This window comes from Camelus bactrianus, chromosome 16 (genome assembly GCF_048773025.1).
Source record: "Camelus bactrianus isolate YW-2024 breed Bactrian camel chromosome 16, ASM4877302v1, whole genome shotgun sequence".
Lineage (NCBI taxonomy): Eukaryota > Metazoa > Chordata > Mammalia > Artiodactyla > Camelidae > Camelus > Camelus bactrianus.
In genome coordinates, this window is record NC_133554.1 from 27,996,044 (window position 1) to 28,016,339 (window position 20,296).

Sequence of the window (20,296 nt, forward strand, 5' to 3'; positions counted from 1 at the left end):
ACATCTATTTTCTAATTCTCTAATTCTCTCTTCAGCTGAGAGATCATATTTGTTTAACACATCCATTGAGTTCTAATGTTACTCATATATATTCAGTCTATCATCATTTATTTTTAAATCTGTTGTTTTTCCTTACATGGCTTCCCTACATGATTTCTATCTCTTCTTTTTCTTAATTTTTTTTTTTTTTTTGGTAATATGCTATCTCAGGATTTTATATTATTTCTAGTTCTTGCAGGACAAATTCTCACCTTCATTTTAGCTTCTGATTCTTCTCCATGTTGATTCATTTTCTCATAATGTTTCATTGAGTTTAAGAATCTTCTGTTCAGTAAATGCTCTTTTACCTGTGGGAATTTTTAGTGTGGATGGTTATAAAAGTGATTCTACAGATTTTCTTTCTTTCTTTCTTTCTTTCTTTGTTTCTTTCTTTATTTCTTTCTTTCTTTCTTCCTTCCTTCCTTCCTTCCTTCCTTCCTTCCTTCCTTCCTTCCTTCCTTTCTTTCTTTCTTTCTTTCTTTCTTTCTTTCTTTCTTTCTTTCTTTCTTTCTTTCTTTCTTTCTTTCTTTCTTTCTTTCTTTCTTTCTATTTTTCTGTTCCAGGGGTTTGTTACTTTCTCAGTTTAGCAACTCCTTACCATGCTTAGTGCAAAGTTTGGCTTAAAATTTCTTACTTGACACTGATGTCTATCCATATTCCCAGCCAGCAAACAAATTACACTGATATTTTTTCAGTTTTCCTACTTCCCTGTGTATGAGCAGAAAAAGCACTAATAGCTACTTAACTTTAAAACAGAATATTTGATAATTAATACATTCCCATTTTCTCTTTATGTTTAAACTTACCATTATTCAATATTCTGGTTTTACAAAGAAAATTCATTTGATATTGAACAATCATTAGACTATTAATAAGAAAACATTAAATTTGGTATTGTGAAACTACACATGTGGGTAGGACAGAATAGACTTCTTTGTGTGTGACTGCCATCTGTCCCTTAAACAATTATTAAACATGTTGAACATGGTTTAACTTTGAACCACTCCCTTCTTGTGGAGTATTTTCTCACTAAATAAGTAAAAATAAGTGTAAAGGATAAAAAGTATCAAAGGTCTTTTTCATCTCTAAAATTCTATAAAACCTGGGCCTTTGTGGAAGGAAGAACTCAATTAACATTTCAGCTGACATAACCACTACCATTTAGCAGCTTCTGGCATCATAAGAAGCAGTATGGTACCCAAAGTTGTAGCATACATATGTATGTGACTCTATGCTTTCTCTTTGGTCTCATGGATCTGTATTTAAATTCTGGCTCTTTTATTTATTATCCATGTGCTCTTTTATGTATTACCAATATTAAGTTACTCAGCCTCTATAAATATTGGTGTTCTCATCTGTCAATAAGATTAATAGCTTTGAACTTACAAGTTATTGTGAGAATTTGGGATTTTGAGAGAATCAGGGCAAGTTCCACTTTGTCCTTGGTTTTCTCATCTGTGAAATTGAAATAATCATCATCACAGAATTGTAAGAATTTGTAAGGATTATAAGAGACATTGTAATAAATTGCTTAGCATTTAGTTTAATAAATGACAATCTACTGTTACTAACTCAGTTCATGAAATATTGGAGCAGAAAAGTAGAAGGTCCTCCTGGCCAGCCTTCTTTCTCACCCCAGGCACATGCTTCCTGATGCAGCCCAGTGACTCACCCTAAATGTTGGCTTCCTTTCAGTTTGGTCTGTCCTCATAGGCAGTTCTGGCTTCTTGTCCATGGATGATACTGAAACACAATTGTGTTCACAGCCATACCCTGGGGGCTAGTTACCTGGGAAAACAGTTCTCACTTTTATTGAATTTCCACTTTCATTTCCATGATTCTGAAGTCATTTCTCCATCAACATGTACTTCTGGTCTCTATTCCCTTGAAAACTGTCTTCCCCACAAATCCATAGTCCCTTTTCTGTATCCTGATCCCCTGGAGCTTTTCCTGGGTCATGTCACTTACAATATATCTACTCCTTGTATAGTGTTTCATGTGTATTTCACTGTATTTCCATTATAAAGTGTGAAACTGGCTATTCCATGTTATAGACTCTTGACATATAGAGAAGGGGAGAGGATAGGAAGGAGAAGAAGGAAGGGGAAGAAAAAAAGGGGGGGGAATCTAACTGTACTTTTGCAAAGTAGTCTTTTTTTCTCATTTGCTTTAATAAAGCATCTCATGTTTTATATATTGGTTAATATAACTGAATAAAAAGTTTTAGCATTATCTTTCTTGTTATGATGAACTATTCCACTTTATCATGATCAGCTCTAAAGGAATTGAGAATGTAATATAAATTACCCAAAGAATTTGCACCAGAGCATTGTTCATGACCCTAAGGACAAACTGCTAACTTCTACTTGATCAAAGCAGAAGCTCAAGTCTAAATTTTTAGGGCTGATTCTGTGGCCTTTAAGCCTATGAGAAATTGCTGACTTAGTGAAAAATTCCCATCATCATCATCATCATCATCATCATCATCATGTAATGATAAGTGGTCATGATAATTGACTACAAATTAAACCATAAATGATGGGTGCATAATGCAGTGTTAGGAGCCATACATATTTTTCTGTAACCCTCACTAACATTCTGCAAGGTCTGAATTTCAGTTCTCAGTTGTTAGGCACAGAAAGGAAGGCTCACATGGCTAAGCGACCTTCCCTGGTGGGGAGTTAGCCACCCAGGACAGGAATCTTGGTCTTCCTGGCCCCACTGCTTGTGCATTTGTATCATCCACTCTGCATGCTGCTTCTCATCATTTTCTACAGAAAGTTTGTCGAAACTAGACTTTGTTTTCTGATCACAGAACTTAAGCTTTATTTCTGTATGTAATGGTAGAATGAATTAGGACTTCACTTGATGACATCAGCTTTGATAAATCTAACTGGAACTGGACAACATGCATTTTCTGAATAAAAATATTAATAAATACTCCTTGAACAAAATATAAAAATCATATAGCTGGTTTAACATTTTGGTTTCAAATATGAATTTTGAGTCTTAAACCTTTCTCATCCCTCTAAAATTAAACATCTCAAAATTATAAATTCAGAGGAGAAATATTCTTACAGATTACATTTGATCATTGCTTTAGAGATCCTCTAAAAGCCAGGAGATTGTGTGTATCCCTGCTACAAAGCAACTATTGAGAAGTCAGTTAGAAAACGAAAACAACATTTAACGTCCACAGGGTGTCTTTTCTCCAAGTGACATGACAAATCCATAGTTCAGGAAACTTTATGAAGGCCCTGTAAACATAGTGATTAAATAGTGAAGTGGAAAATTCTATCTTTAAAATTCATGTTTTATACTTTGTATTCAGTAAATGTTTATAATTTGCTTTGCTATGTATAAAACACAAATTAGATACTAGTATAAGTTTTATAGTCCTATAAAAAAGAGAGTCTATCTCCATAAATCACTGTCCTATAACACAGAAAATATGTGGCATAAAAGAGAGATATTAAACTGCTTTACAAATAAAAAGAGAAAAGAAATGATTTCCAGTTGGGAATATTACCCTTGATCTTAGCCAAAAGGCCGAGAAGTGATCCTTGGGAATATTGAGGGCTTAGTAATAGTGGCTGATTCCTTCAGGAGTAGGATTTAGACTTGCAGCGTGTTTATGGTCTAGTATTCATGTTTTTAGGCATGAGATAAACTAATATTGTCAATGGCCATACCACCCTGAACGCACCCAATCCTGTCTGATCTCGGAAGCTAAGCAGAGTCAGGCCTGATTAGTACTTGGATGGGAGATAGATTAATATTAGTGGCAAAAGGAAGCACTTTTATCTGTCCAAGAAATATTCATTGAACTCTGTGCTAAGAACTTTACTAGGTGCTAGAATGAAAACTATAAGAAGTACTTCCTGTCTTCTAGGAGCCCTTAGTTTAATGTTCAGGTGGGGAATTGGGGAAAGGCGAAAGAGTGTGGACACAGGCAGAAAGCGGTGTCAACTATTCTTTTTGAGAAGGGAAGGTGCTGCAAAAGTGGGAGTGAGAAATAGATAGGAAGGCTACTGCATTCATGTTTAATTTGTTTTTAATTTAGTAAGTTCAATGAGACACACATGTATATATATGTATATAGTCTAATGACTCTCAGGACTGAGAGTGTCTTTCAAAATTTCTTTAAGTGGGAGGGAGCTACTGGAAGATCTGAAATAATGTCTCCTACTTGATTTCTAGTCAAGATGGCATTGTAAGTTCATATTTTGAGCCTGCCTTCTGCTTCAAACACATGGCAGTAACACAAAAATATAAAAAGAAAAATTAGAAAGACTTAGACAAAGTCCAATCTTAAATGTTTAACATACTTAAAAAGTAAAAGCCAAAATGTGAATTGTTTAGTCTCTCTACACTGTTACCTCCAAAAAACAATTATGCATTATATTAGACACTTTTTGCACTCCCAGCTTCCTAGTTATTTTTGTTTAAAGCTTTATCTTTTCAATAAAAATAGTTCTTATGATATTTCTGATCTAGTCAAGGATTCTGAACATTCCCATTTAAAGTTTATTTTTAGTTTCCTCTATTATTTTCATTCCACATGGAATGTATTCACATCTTAATTACTAATCTTATTGACTTCCTTTCATTAACTTCCCTCAAGTGTTTTAGAACTTTGCAAAGGAATCCTCTGGAAAGAAACTAATGAAATAGGAAGCAAACAAGAGATGATCAGCAAACCAAAACTGGTCTTTTGAAAAATGAACAAGCCAGATTGGATTACAACATAAGTGAGCAAGACTGATTAACAAATAAGAAGGGCTGGACAAATAAATGGTATGAGTAATGCAAAAGTAATGTAACAGTAGGTAGAGTGAAGAGATCAGAGAAAGTTTGATATTATTTGTTCATAGAAAATTATAGAGATAAATGGATTTATGAGTAATAGATAGTTCTCATAAAATACAATACAAACTGTATCAGAGAATAGGAAAATAAGGAAAGCTGCCCAGCTTATTATATGAAGCTAATAAATATTGACACTGAAGTCAGGTTACAACAGAAGAGAAAAAAGAGTATAAACGATTCTCAAGTATGATCACATATGCAAAAGCTTAAACATTAGCAAATTAAATCCCACATAATATTTAAAATATACTGTATTATTTTTTTAAGTCACTTTTGTCCAGAAAAGTGATAATGGGCCAATATTATTAAAATCCCTCAGTATAATTCCCTACATTGATTTTAAAAAATTACATGGTCATCTCAATAGAAGCAGAAAAGAAGTCTAAATTTTAGCATTTTCATGCATATTATGGATAATAATAAAATTCTTTTTGAAATATGGATCAAAAAAACTTCCTTAATCTATTGAAAGGAATCCACCAAAACCTTGTATCAAATACCTTACTTATGAATGATATATAAAAAGCATTTCCACTGAGGGCAAGATATTCAGTGCCACTGCTAGCATTTAAATTGTTACTGGAGTTCTCAGCCATGAAAAGACAAGAAAAATAAATAAGCTGTAGAAAGATTGGGAAAGAAGAAAAAATATTATTTGAATATGATATAGCCAAACAGTTAAGAAGAGTATTTAACAGATTTATTGGATATAAGATCACTATGCAAAAATTGAAAGTAATTTTTTATATCAGCCATAGCAAAATAAAGAATATAACAGGGGAAAAATGGTATCATTCACAATAATGACCATAAGGAGCCTATAACTACATAATAACATGTGTGAAAGGCCTTTACGTCAACCAAAAAAATAACAACATATGATTGAGGGACCCAGGAGATTGGATGAAAGGGAAAGAATCACAATGTACCTGAATGGCAAGAGTTAATATAATAAAGACGTTAGTTCTCTCCAGGTGAATTAATTCAATACTATCTTAATCAAAATTCTAAAAGGGTCCAAGAACTGCCATTACATTTTTTTAAAAGACATGTTTATGCAGGAATACTTTATCACTGCACTTAAAATAAATGAACTAGATATACCCATATCAGCACATAAATCTCAACCAATCTTGTGTGAAAAAACAAATGGCAGGATAAATACTATTTGATTACACTCATGTAAAACTTCAAAAAATATTTTAAAAAATCATCATGAAGGACATAAAACAGGTCTCCAGTGAGAGAGGGGAAAAGTGGGCTTAAAAAGCAGGAAAATGAGTCTTCCACTGAATTTTTGTTTTTTCACAAAAAAATTTTGTTAATAGAATGTCAAATGTTAGCATTTGTTAAATCTGGGTGTAGGGTTATTCTCTGTGTTTTCTATAATATTTGTATTGCATATTTCATAATTTTAGGCAAAAGTATGCCCCAGTCCCTTTTTAAGTTTAGCTGTTTGGCACTAGGGAGCAGAGAATAGAGTAAGTTGTACACATGACTTCATCCTTTCTTCTATAGGGACCTACTGGTTTATTGCTATTGCATTTAAGCTCCACCAACATGGGATTTCAGGTTTAGGGGAAAGCAGACATCACATAAGGTGCTACTTCCTTCTACAGAAATAAAGACTAGGATGTCTAATCATTTTGCTGTTGATCAGGGATTTTGGAGTATGTGCTTTCTGCATCTTTTTCTCTCTGGAACTCATTACTTCACAATCTACATCAGATAATGAAAGCTGCAATCTGACTTTACCTCTAAGGCCCATGGAAACTCTGTGTGGGATAAAAAATTTTATACTTTAGGGCTATTTTTTCATCCTCTTTTCTCCTTGAACCCTGAAATCAGTTTCCCCTTATCTTTCCAATCTCTTCATTTATCACTTTTCTCCATGCCCAGATATTGAAAGTTAACCTGTTTTATGGAGCACCATTTACCAGCCCCTGGTTGTTTCTCACATGACTAGAGTATGGGCCAGGAGAGTCAAAAGATCTGTATATTTTAGAGAAAGTTTTCTGAAACCATTAATTTGTGAGGGTATAAAAGGATATTCTTGGAAAGTTTATCATTACATCAACATTGAAGATCAAATCCCCACTAGCCCCCAGTTTAGCTATTCTGTACGATGAAAGTCTGATAAAGAATTGACCTTCCATGAAATGGCTTAGACAATTGCTCTCCAAACCAGTGAAATAGAACCAAACCAGTGAAATGGAACACTCATCATGTTTACTATTAGCAAAGTGCCCTAAAAAGCCATAATGTTTGATGAGTATAATGCCAAGAAGTATGGGGTAGAAAACACACAGTGTGTATCTAGCAGTGGAGACAATCACTTGGCTAGGAAGTGGCCCTGGTAAACTGCTGGCCCTTTTCATTTCAGTGAACCTTGGAAGTTATCTATTACTTACTGCTTAGAGAATAATTCTCAATCCCTAATGGAGATAAAAAAAATTTCTTTTAAGATTCCAGTAAGTTCATAGATAATGTTAGGACGGTAGCATAGAACTATAACATAGAAGCATAATGAAGTGTAAAATTCATTTTTAAAGGAGAATTTATTTCTATGGCTTTATAAGTGATTTTATAGATGTGTTTATAGAATCATTAAGGTTCTGAACAGTTAACTAAATTGTTTTGTTATACTTTACTACATTTTATGGGGAAAAAGATGTACTGTGGCGATATTCATAGCTTTGGGGATTTATGAACATCCAGTTTCTTAGTTATACACTTCAGAGTAACTTGCTAATATACCAGTGAAGTTCAATGCATTTAAGTATTTGAGAATCTTAAGGCTTTTTTTTTAAAGACAAGTTTGGTATTTGAATAAGAAAAATAAGAGCCTTATTTTTGACCTGGCTTTGAGATGTCTGGAAGCAATTAGCAAATTTCTTCAAGACTAAAAATAAGTTAGTATTTTAATAACTTTATACTAAAAATAGAAAAATTTTCATTATTGAAGTGTTTTATTTATCTGTTATCTTGTAAAACAAGAACCAGACTGATTGACAATAAATGCTATTTTTTATCACTACCTCATTCTTGTTTCTTGAGATATTTTCCTAAAATCTTCATGCTTCAGTTTCTCTAAAATATTGGGAATATATTTATTAGTTATTGAAATATTTATATATCTTTATAGAAATAGTGTTAAAGTAATGTAAGGTGGTGGCATGTCAATTAATGCAAAATTCATAATTTTATTCTGGATCTTCATGTCACTTCATTTCAGTAGCTTTAACTTTTTTGTTAATGTCTAAGGCATAGAATGGCTAAACTAAAAACTCTATTGTCAATTTCCAAGAAAACACATACATGTGTCTTTTCCATAATATTGAAAATAAATCACAATTTTGTTAGAATCAGCAACATACTGCAATTATTTCAGAAATATACAGCTGGCTTTATTGTTAACTGGACAGGTTTCTTGTTCTGATTCTAAAATAGGTTAGATACTACTCTTTGTACCCTTTGACTTAATAAATTGTGATGTGAGAAATTTGTTTCATTAACTCTTGAAATGCATGTGCATATATAAAATTCATTGTCTGCAATTGACTGCTAAGGGATAACATAGGGAAATTATATACTAATCATGGGGATTTATTCTGGTGCTGAAAACAAGATGTTAAATTATACCATAAGAAGAAGCATAATTCAGTGAATTTTTATGATCTGTAGAGATGGGCAAATTGCATTGCAAATGATAAATGAATTTTCAGCATCGAGATCTATAAATAAATCATCATAAGTAGATATCTTGATTTATTAATATAACTAGGAAGCAGCCCTTTGGGATATGCATGTTATTTTCAGTGGTTATCCTAGTAAAAGACAGCTAACTTATTTATGTGTTGTTTTGTGTTTTTTCCCTATAAGTAACTACTCTGAATATTTTGAGGGAAGAGTTTATCCCCTTAGAAATAAGATTCCTTGCACAAGAAAGTGGGAATGGATGCTAATTTGATTAGATCAGTACTAACACATTGTTCACAATTGATAAATCCAACAGGGCGATTGGGAGGTCTTCCTCTCTGATTTATCCTTAAAGGAAGTCATTTTATCTAAATGCACCCATTTTCCTTATGAGTAAATTCTGGGTGTTTTCTTTTCTACCTGAGTTGCAACGTTCCATATCCATATCCATACTCAGTGTCATTGGAAGAATAATGAGCATTCAAATGTGTGTTTCCTTCATCAACTGCTATCCAAAACTGTGTCCTAAAAAATCATTAAACAGGAAAAGAAAAGTTTTCATTTACTCATTCTTTTAATAGATACTAACTGACTGCTTATAGGTCAGGGACTGTGCTAGAGCTTGGAGGAACAGAACAAACAAAATACAGCCCCTGCCTTCAAGGAAGTGACAGTAGAGTGAGAGAAAGAAATATCCAAACTGGCTATTATATTGTACTGTGGTGTGTGCTTGATAGAGAGAGGACAAGGCACCATGGGACAGACATGTAAACTGGAGGGCATTCTTGAGGGACTGGGGTTGTTGCCACGATTAAAAGGGTGATGAGAAAAGACTTTCAGGAAGAGATGTTGCTCAAGCTGAATCTTGAAAGATGTAAAGAGCAGTTAAGGATATCCCTGCAAAGGGAGTGGTTATGCCATGGTCCATAGGTTAAAGGGAATACATTCAGGGATCAAAAAGGAGATCAATCTATTGAATGGTCCAGAATGCAACCGGAAGAGCGAAGTGAAAGTGTCTTGGAATCTAGAAAGAACAAGAGACTAGGAGACAGCAAACCTTCCTTTTCTAACCTCTCTTTCCTTATTTTTGAAAGTAGGATAATCCTACAGCTCCTCCTTGTTCCCTATACAGGGAAAAAGGGTTGTCATATGGCAGTCAAATTCTACCTTTAGAAACATGCCCAACCTTTTCAGCCTCAGCTTTCTCATAATGTTAGAAAACAATAACAATAACTAAATACATGGCAATAAGACATAATGTTGGGATGCTGACATGAAAGAATGTGGAACTGTCTAGATAGTGCATGACACATCCAAGTTTCTTAATGCATTTTAGTTTCCTTTTATTTTTGTTTTCTGATTTCTAAAACAGAGGACTTGAGTCTTTCCCCATAGACAGATCTTGAAGATCAAGTAAAATTATGTGTGGAAAATAACCAATAAATTAACTTAGATGCATTGCATATTCATTATTTATTTATGTGTATGGGAATAAATTTAGAGCATGACAGGTAGAAGATCCCTATAAAAATCTACTCTTCTACAGTTATTTATTCTCTAATAGCTTACAGCAATGTGGGACAGCAGTAGGGTTGCTGTGGCAGAGCACATCTGGTTTCTTACTCATTTTTGTTCACTTCACTGAAAAATGCCAAACAGAGCTTTCTTCTGCCTCTTTCACTCTTCCCTTCTGCCTTCCATGATCTATTCATTCTTTAGGTTGGAGTTCCACCTTTTTTTAGAGTAAATCAATGTTGCCTTTCTGGCTCTTTCAGTTCTTTACTTCAAGGTCAAAGCAGCAGCATGATATAAGACCATGGGTTGGCAAACTTTTCTGTAAAGGGCTGGATAGTAAATATTTTAGAGTTTGTGAGCCACATAGGTCTTTGGTTGCATATTCCACATAGGTTGCATATTCTTCTTTGTTGTTGTTGTTTTTGCAATCCTTTAAAACTGTAAAAAAAAAAAATTTTATCTCATGACTCATACAGAAACAGTCCTCAGGGTGGATTTGGGACAAAGGACATAGCTTCCTAATCCCTGGTATAAGCAATGAAAGAACCACCTGCACTTAGACTGAGTATGGTCTGTTGGATGAATCTGCAGACAAAAAAGGAGTTCTCAGTATGATATAAGCATCTTACGCATATTAGCTTGTTCAGTCCTCAGAGCAACATTATGAGACAGGTTACTATACAGACACACTATTAGAAAGCTGACGCTGGGAACATCATGCCCACGCCACCCTCAGCCCTCTGGTCATCTACTGTTCAGATTTTAGTCCACATTTACTGCTTACCTGCTGTATAACATAAATTAGGTAATGAAACCTCTCATAATCTTTATATTTCAGTTTCCTAATCTGTAAATAAGGAATAATATCGTTGCCTTTCTAGGTTGTTTGTTTGTTTGTTTCTTGGTAAGTATTAAATAAGCTAATATGCATTGGCAATGTCAACACGTCATATGTGCTCCATACGTATCAACTTTCTTTATTTATACATATCAACATACATATTATCATTTCAGGAGATCAGGTCCTTGTTCTATCACTTGCTATTGGTCCTTGTGAGCACTTGGGAGCCATATGACCTTCATCAAGATATTTATATGCTTTGTGTTTATTTCCTCTTAAATAAAGTAACAATATAGCATTTCAATACCCTGAAGATCGAGTGAAGAGAGCTAGCAAATGTCAAATAAATATACAAATTTAAGAAATAAAAATTACCACTTATTCACTATTATGTGCCTAGCTTCATCCTGAGGTCTCCATATCTGTTATCAATGTGTTTCTTATAGCAATTCTATAGCAGGCATTTTGATAAATGTGAGTACTAGCTGTAAAAATACTTGAAAGAAGTGAAGTGTTAGACACATGTGTGGATTTATTGCTTTCACTGAACCTACACAAAATGAGGACACTCATCAACCACAAATCTTGCTCTCAAACTTCATCTTCATCACACACTTCTTCACACAGGTGGCACAGGGCTTGAGGACTCCCTTGAAATATTATCCACATCATGAAGTTCAAGACCTAGTTCTGAATGATTACTCTTATCATTACAATAACATCACCTTTTAATTTAGTTCATGATTATCCATAAATAAATTACCTATTTTGTGATTTATCTGTGAACAAAAACAACAACAAGAACAAACCCTGAGCACAATTCTGAGTCACTCTTTGATTTCACCATAGAGCCAGAGGGGCTATTTACTGATTAAGAAATAGTGATCTGAAGAAAGGAAGTGATTTCCCTAGGATTGTTCAGTGATTGTTCAATGATAAGAATTTGATCAAAGAAGCAGACCTAATAGAAGCTGTAGATAATAAGGGATTATTATAGGGATTGGATCTTATGAAACTATGTGGGCTGGTTAAACAGTTCATGTGCGGCTTCTGCTTCTGTGTCTGGTACTGGAGCCTAAAGTCCACATTTAAAGCAGTAGAGAAAGAAAAATGAATATGAAGTGGGGGAAGCAAGGACAAAAAGGGCGAGCTCGAACACATGAGGATAACCTGAACCCATATCAGTCTCTCACCACCACGAAGCTTTCAACTTTGATGATGGAATTGTCTGCAGGAAGAGCTGGCATTCTTCTTCATGGAGCTAAACACACATACAGTGTCCAGTAGGAACTAAGGTGGCTGCAGGTCTGTCTATCGCCCCATGCTAACAACTCAAGCCAGCAGATAAGCAAGTGTTTGAGCCACAACTGTTGCCTCATACTGTGCACTAACCCTGCCCACATAAAAAGAACATGGTTGCTGCTTCACTTCTACCTTCCACATCCCAACCAAAGTGTCCCCTGTGACCCGCGCTAACTTGGAACTCTGCAGCAAAAGGAATTTTGGGAAACAATTTAGCTCAATACATATCCTCCAATTTCAGTAAGTATATGATAATACAGAACTTGAATTCTGTTTTTTCCCTTAGTCCTGAGATTTTCCCACAATGCTCTGCTGCCTCTGAATTTCATTCTATATAAACTGGAAGTCATGATGTCATCCTCAAAGAGTGATTGGACAAGATAATATTTATAAAGTACCCCAAACAATGCCTGACATTCTAAAAAATGCTATCTCCTTTTTCTTGATGTCTACTTGGGGACCAAGAAAACATAATTAATAAGAAAGACAAATCTTTTGAGAGGGAAAAAAGTATATACTTACTGTATTCCTCAAGAAAAATATGATTGGTTTGGAACCAGTCATTGTTTTAGATTATTCCATTGATTCCCAATACTAGTAAGGATAATGGAGATTCAGGTGACAATTTCACCAGAGCAATTGAAAACCTGGCTTTCACGCCAGTTTATGTGGAGTGGAAGAAATATGTTATTCCATATGGAAGAGAGAGGAAACGGGGTGGGGGGGATAGATTCATTTGGTTACTCTCTGATTACAGAGACTACCTGACACCACTGGATAATTACTAAGAATTATTCTGTGACCAAAATAAGTTGATTAAAACCAGAACCTGCCCCTGAAGTGAAATTAAGCTACACAGTGTGATTTAATACCAGGCTCTTTCCTTGTGGTGTGTTGCATAAGAGAAACCAATAGAAAATATAGATTAGGACAAATAAACATAAATAAATTGATGCAGTGTGCAGACAGTGGCCCAGGGGTAGCCTGCAGTGAAAGGTGGTACTTTCAGGGTTGAGAGCAGTGTTTTTTAATTGATAAAAGGGAAATAGGAAGGAAGAGAAATACATCAGAGAAAGATGGGATGGTGCTGTAACTCTGTGAAGTTGGTGTTTTACGGGATAAGGAATTCCCAGGGACAGGCATTAAAAGATAGTAAAGTGAAATTTATCCTTGGCTGACTCACTCCATTAAGAAATGCAGGAGAACAAACATTTGTATCTGATCCTTTTCTGGATGTTCTTTCTGCCGTTTCTGTAGCACCTGTAATCTGTAAATGTAATTGAGTACAAAATTATTTCACTTCTTTTCTTGTTCCTTCATTTTCTCTAATGGTATATCTTCAATCCTTGTTCCTCAGAATACAGCCATCTAGGGTAGATGAACAAAAACACGGGCAGCTATATCCTCTGTAAAGAACTTAGGCTTTGACCTGAGTCTCCACCAAGAGGAAAACTGAACCTCCAAACTCCTTCTTTGTCTTTCTTCACCAGGCTGAGTGACCAGTGTGACCTACCTTTTACCTTGGCAGATATTATAGTTAACATGCTGCTCTCCAGTTTCCTATTTGGTGACCATAATCCCCAGATTCTTCTGTCCCTGTGGTTCCCACCAGGAAGGTGACCTTGGGTTTGCCACTGGAGGATGACTGTCAAAAAACTTTTACTCCCTTCTGTTTCTCTGAATGCTTCTCTCATAAAGAATTAGGTGAGATATTTCCTCAGTGGTGTCAATTTTGTTTGGGGATCCCGAAAGTATTGCCCTGTGCTTTGAGTTTCTTGGAGAATTCTGTTTTAAATATGAGAGTGTTTCTTCCATGTAGGGTCAAGTACTATTTAACTGTTGCCACATTGGTACCTCTAGAAATATTTCTTCTTCACATAAAATCAAAATGTTTTATGGAAGAAGCCAAGGCAGCTTGACTGTCTTCTACCTCAGGATGGATTTCTGTCTCTGGGAGAGTTTGGGAATTATTTTGCTGAGCTTGATTGCCAATTTCAAAGTTCTTTTGCCCTTATTTCTCTCAGGACTTCCATGGGGTCATCATACAGACAAAACTCTTGAAAAACCACTTATCTGTCCTGATTTGTGTAGATCTTCATCAAATTATTGATTTCTCCAGCAACCAGAATGTAATTGTGAGGGACATATAATCTACTTTTTATGTTTTCATGTTATCATGTTATGCATCGTGTTATCATGATGCAACATGGAATTGTAGTCATTCAACTCATATTTGTTGAGACTCTGTGCCAGGCTAGTGCTGGGTGGGTTTGGATGAGTAAAACAAAGGTAGTCCCTATCATTATGGACTTTACCAACTTGTACAGAAAAAGACAATAAATAAACAATAAATATAATGATAAATTACAGTAAGTGTTATAAAGGAAAAGAACCAGATTCTATGGAGAAAATGATAATAAGGATGACCTGAGAAGGACATTTAGAGAGATTTCTTGGTGTTTGAATATGAATTGAAATTTGAAGGATACATAGGAACTAGCCATGCAGAGGAATTGAACGTCAGGAGGTTTAGAGAATAATTCAGTCCTTGTCACCTAATAGCTCTGAAACCCCAGGATGCACCTGTTGGCTGTGAGAAAGTTACATATTTTGAAAAATGTATTAAATCCATAGAAAATAGTTGAGCATTTTATAGCAGCTGTCTTGATGATATTTTTACCACTTGTGAATGTTTTGCATTTTGCCAAAATGTGGTCCTCAGCTGTTATTTAAAAATCATGTTTTTGCCCTCATGGCCTGCAGTTGTTTGGTGAGTGGTCATCTGGTATCCCTTTGCAAGTTGGGTGCTGAAGTGCCGAGTGAGGGTGATTTTTGTTATAAGGATAAGGGTTTTCCCAGGAAGGTGGAGTCAGGAAGAAAGGTATGCCAACCAGAGGAGAGGGAATGCTCAAAGCTACAGATAATAGAGAGAACATGGCAAATTGAGAGACCAGAGAAGTTTGGTGTAGCCGGAGACTGATTATGGGATATGAGCTGGAGAAGTATGTAAGAGCCAGATTGGGAAAAGTTACATGGGCCATGCTGAAGATATTGAACTTAATTTCATGGAAAAGTCAGAGCCAATGGCAATTTTTGAATCAGTGCATGTTAAAATTAATAGTAATAATTATTGGAGGGAAGACAGTAGTGACAAAAATGTTATTGTAATTGTCCAAGCAAGCGATGTTGAGGTCCCAGTTCACTGGCAGTGAAAAGAGATGCCAGAGAGATTTCAAAAGTAGAAATTGCACTTGATATGAGAGGTTAGAAGAGAAGAGGGGTATAACTTTGAAGTGTTGGGGACAGGGTAGGTGATGACACCATGAATAAGAGTTGTGGGAGAGTCACCTCACTCCCATTTGAATGAGCTACTTCCTTTTCTATGCTCTTATAACACAAATCTTTCTCTTCAGTGAACATCTGCTTACATGTTTGCTTCTCTTGGTTGACTGGGAGCTCCTCAAGGGCAAAAATGCTTAATTACTGAATCCCCAGCACAGCTGGCAAGACATATTTGAGGAGTTCAAAACATAGTAGCAACTATTATTATTAGGCTTTTAATAGTTGTGTTTTAGTGAATGCATGACACATTTTTGACAGTATAATGGTGTATTCTGAAGGCTCCATAGAGAATGATAGGGAGTTGATTGAGAGAAATGACTTTGATTCTTTAGGTGAATTTATTTCAAGGAGAAGAAAAGTGATGACTCCTAAGGGAAGAAGAAATGTAATACATGAAGGAACATAATAGCTGACCTAGTTTGGTTCCATTGCTAAAAGGAAGCCATGGGAGAGGTTTTAAAGCAAGAATAATACAGGAAATGAGTTCTGAAAATCTGACCATCTCGGTTGGGTCATTCTTAGCCCTGGATAGGCAGAGAACCTTTTCACAAAGGACACACAACTTTCTCAGGTATTACAGAAATTTTAGAATTAACCTCAGCTACACTTTTTTCCATTTACATCCTCTTTTTGTTAGACCCAGTTCCTTTAGTTAGAGAATGACAGTGAATGTAAGGATTGAATATTACTTTAATAAAAATGTTTATTTGGTCTGCTGAGAGTTTAAATTTTTTTGAATGGACAAACAATGTCTTCTCCTAATGATCAAACTTCAATTATTCGGTTAAGCCATTATTTGCCTAAGCTTGTTGTTTTGTTGTTGTTTGAGTAAGAGAATTTACTTAAAGCTTTCACTTAAAGCAAAGCTTTTAGGAGGAACTGTTGATTATATCAAAACATAGAAGAAATCTAAAAATATTATTAGATATTCATGCTCTTATGTTTCTTTAAGAATTCTGCTGTGTTGTTCAGCTACCCTTCCTCTCTTCTTTTTCCCTTGGGAAATGAAATCTGATGGCTCTGCTTTGTTCTCCATTATTTTTTATCTCCATGCACTCCCAAATTCTTATTAAGTGAAATGTATAGGTAAATACATATACACATAAATATGTATGTGTATTTCTCTATCAACTCATAATTCATGCCATCAACACAGCATCATCTATTCCAAGAAGTTTTCTTGTATGTATATATAAATTTATTGATGTATAGTCAGTTTACAATGTTGTGTCAATTCCTAGTGTATAGCACAATACTTCAGTCATATAGAAACATATATATATATTCATTTTCATATTCTTTTTACCATAAGATACTACAAGATATTGAATATAGTTCCCTGTGCCATACAGTATAAACTTGTTTATATATTTTATATGTAGTAGTTAATATCTGCAAATCATGAACTCCCAATTTATCTTTCCATTCACTTCCCCCATTAGCCATAAGTTTGTTTTCTATGTTTGTGAGTCTGTTTCTGTTTTGTAAATAACTTTGTTTGTCTTTTTCTTTAGATTCCAAATATAAGTGATATCATATGGTATTTTTCTTTCTCCTTCTGGCTTACTTCACTTAGAATGACATTCTCCAAGGACATCCATGTTGCTGCAAAAGGCATTATGTTGTCATTTTCATGGCTGAGTAGTATTCCTTCATATAAATATACCAAAACTTCTTTACCCAGTCATCTGTCGATGGACATTGTCTTGGCTATTGTTAATAGTGCTGCTATGAACAAGGGGTGCAGGTGTCTTTTTGAACGAAGGTTTCCTCTGGATATATGCCCAGGAGTGGGATTGCTGGATCATATGGTAAGTCAATTTTTAGCCTTTCGAGGAATCTCCATACTGTTTTCCCTAACAGCTTCACCAAACCACAGTACCACCAAGAGTGTAGGAGGGTTCCCTTTTCTCTACAGCCTTTCCTGCATTTATTGCTTGTGGACTTTTGAATGATGGCCATTCTGACTGGTATGAGGTGATACCTCATTGTAGTTTTGGTTTGAATTTCTCTGATAATTAGTGATATTGATCATTTTTCCATGTGCCTATTGGCCATTTGTATGTCTTCATTGGAGAATTGCTTGTTTAGGTCTTCTGCCCATTTTTGGATTGAGTTGTTTGTTTTTTTCTTACTAAGTTTTATGAGCTGTTTATATATTCTGGAAATTAAGCCCTATTCAGTCTCATCTTTTGCAAATATTTTCTCCCATTCCATAGGTTGTCTTTTTGTTTTGCTTATGGTTTCCTTAGCTGTGCAAAAAGCTTATAAGTTTAATTAGGTCCCATTTGTTTATTCTTGCTTATATTTCTATTGCTTGGGTAGATTGCCCTAGGAGAACATTGCTGAGATTTATGTTCAGTAATGTTTTGCCTGTGTTTTCTTCTAACAGGTTTATTGTGTCTTTAAGCCATTTTGAGTTTATTTTTGTGTATGGTGTGAGGGAGTATTCTAACTGCATTGATTTACATGCAGCTGTCCAATTTCCCAACACCATTTGCTGAAGAAACTGTCTTTATTCCATTGTATGTTCTTGCCTCCTTTGTCAAAGATTAATTGAACAAAAGTTTGTGGGTTCATTTCTGGGCCATTTTGTTCCATTGATCCATATGTCTGTTTTTGTACCAAAACCATGCTGTTTCGATTGCTGTAGCTCTGTATTATTGTCTGAAGTGTGGGAGGGTTATTCCTCCAACTTAATCCTTTCTCTTCAGTAATACTTTGGCACTTCTGGGTCTTTTGTGATTTCATATATTTTAGGATTATTTGTTCCAATTCTGTGAAAAATGTCCTGAGTAACTTGATAGGGGTCACATTAAATCTGTAGATTCCTTTGGATAGTATGGCCATTTTAACAATATTAATTCTTCCAATCCAAGAACATGGGATATCTTTCCCTTTCTTTAAGTCGTCTTTAATTTCCTTAGTCAATGCTTTGTAGTTCTGCACATATAAGTTTAAATGAGATTGTTTCTTTACTTTCCTTTTCTGATATTTCATGGTTAGTGCAGAGAAAAGCCACTGATTTCTGTATGTTAATCTTGTATCCTACTACCTTGCTGAATTATTTTATTAGCTCTAGTAGTTTTTGTGTTGAGCCTTTAGGGTTTTCTATATATAGTATCATGTCATCCACATATAATGATAGTTTTACCTCTTCTCTTCCAATTTGGATCCCTTTTAATTTTTTTTTCTCATCTAATTGCTATGGCTAGGACTTCCTATTCTATACAGAATAGAAGTGGTAAGAGTGTGCATCCTTGTCTTGTTCCAGATTTTAGTAGGAAAGCTTTCAGCTTTTCACTGTTGAGTGTTATGCTGGCTGTAGGCTTTCCATAAATAGCATTTATTATGTTGAGATATGTTCCCCCTATACCCACTGTGGTTAGAATTTTTATCATAAATGGGTGTTGAATTTTATCAAATGCTTTTTCTGTCTCTATTGAAATGATCATGTGGTTTTTGTCCTTTCTCTTGTTGATGTGATAAATCACGTTCATTGATTTGTGTATGCTGAACCATCCTTGTGTCCCTGGGATGAAACCAACTTAATCATGGTGTATGATTTTTTTTATATGTTGGATGCTGTTTGCTAATGTTTTGTTGAGGATTTTTGCATCTATGTTCATCAACGATATTTTCCTGTAATTTTCTCTTTTGGTAGTGTCTTTGTCTGGATGGTGGCTTCATTGAATGAGTTTGGGAGTACCCCCCTTCTTTTCAGTCTTCTGGAAGAGTTTGAGAATGACTGGTATGAGTTCTTTGTATGTTTGAAAGAATTCCCCAGTGAAGCCATCTGGTCCTGGACTTTTGTTTGCAGGGAGGTTTTTTTTTTTATTGCTGATTCCATTTCATTTCTAGTGATTGATCTGTTCAAATGATCTATTTCTTCTTGATTCAGTTTTGGTGGAATGTATGTTTCTAGAAACTTGTCTATTTCCTCTAAGTGATCCAATTTATTGCCATATAGTTGTTCATAGTATTCTCTTATGATTTTTTTTTTTGTATTTTAGTGGTGTTGGTTGTAATCTCTCCATTTAAATTTCTTATTTTATTTGTGTTCTCTATCCTTTCTTCTTGGTAAGCCTGTCCAGAGGTTTGTCAATTTTGTTTACTCTTTCAAAAAAACAGTTCTTGGTTTGATTGCTCTTTTCTTTTATTTTTTTAATTTCTATTTTATAATTTCTTCCCTGATTTTTGTTATTTTTTTCCTTCTGCTGACTTTAGGTTTTGTTTGTTCTTCTTTTTCTAATTATTTTAGGTGGTACGTTAGATTGTTTACTGAATTGTTCTTTTTTGAGGAAGATCTGTATCACTATGATCTTCCCTCTTAGGGCTGCTTTTGTTGCATCCCATAGATTTTGTGTGGTTGTGTCTAATATTGTTTTTTTAAGCAATGCACAAACAGAATTCTTAGTTGAAAATTCAACAATTGTGTTTTGGGCAGTTTCCTGAATAATTTTATTTATTTGCAATAAGCAAAGACCTGCATAAAAGCAATTAATTTTAATTAAAGAATGACTTTTTTTCTAATAATACAAACGCTAAGTTTTTATTTTCTTCTCTTGAGGCATTGTTTATATTATTTTATGAACTTGCAATTTGAAAGCTAAAACACATTACATGATTTTACTCCTCAAAGACAGCTTTGTGTATCAGTCATGATCTTGAAGTCTTATCAGCTTTATT

General features: G+C 34.7%; 1 protein-coding gene across 4 annotated transcripts in view; it reads left to right on the forward strand.

Moving 5' to 3' along the window:
- The window catches only part of CA10 (carbonic anhydrase 10), a 531,376-nt gene that overhangs the window by 133,486 nt on the left and 377,594 nt on the right, over positions 1–20,296 (forward strand). The window lies entirely within an intron of this gene.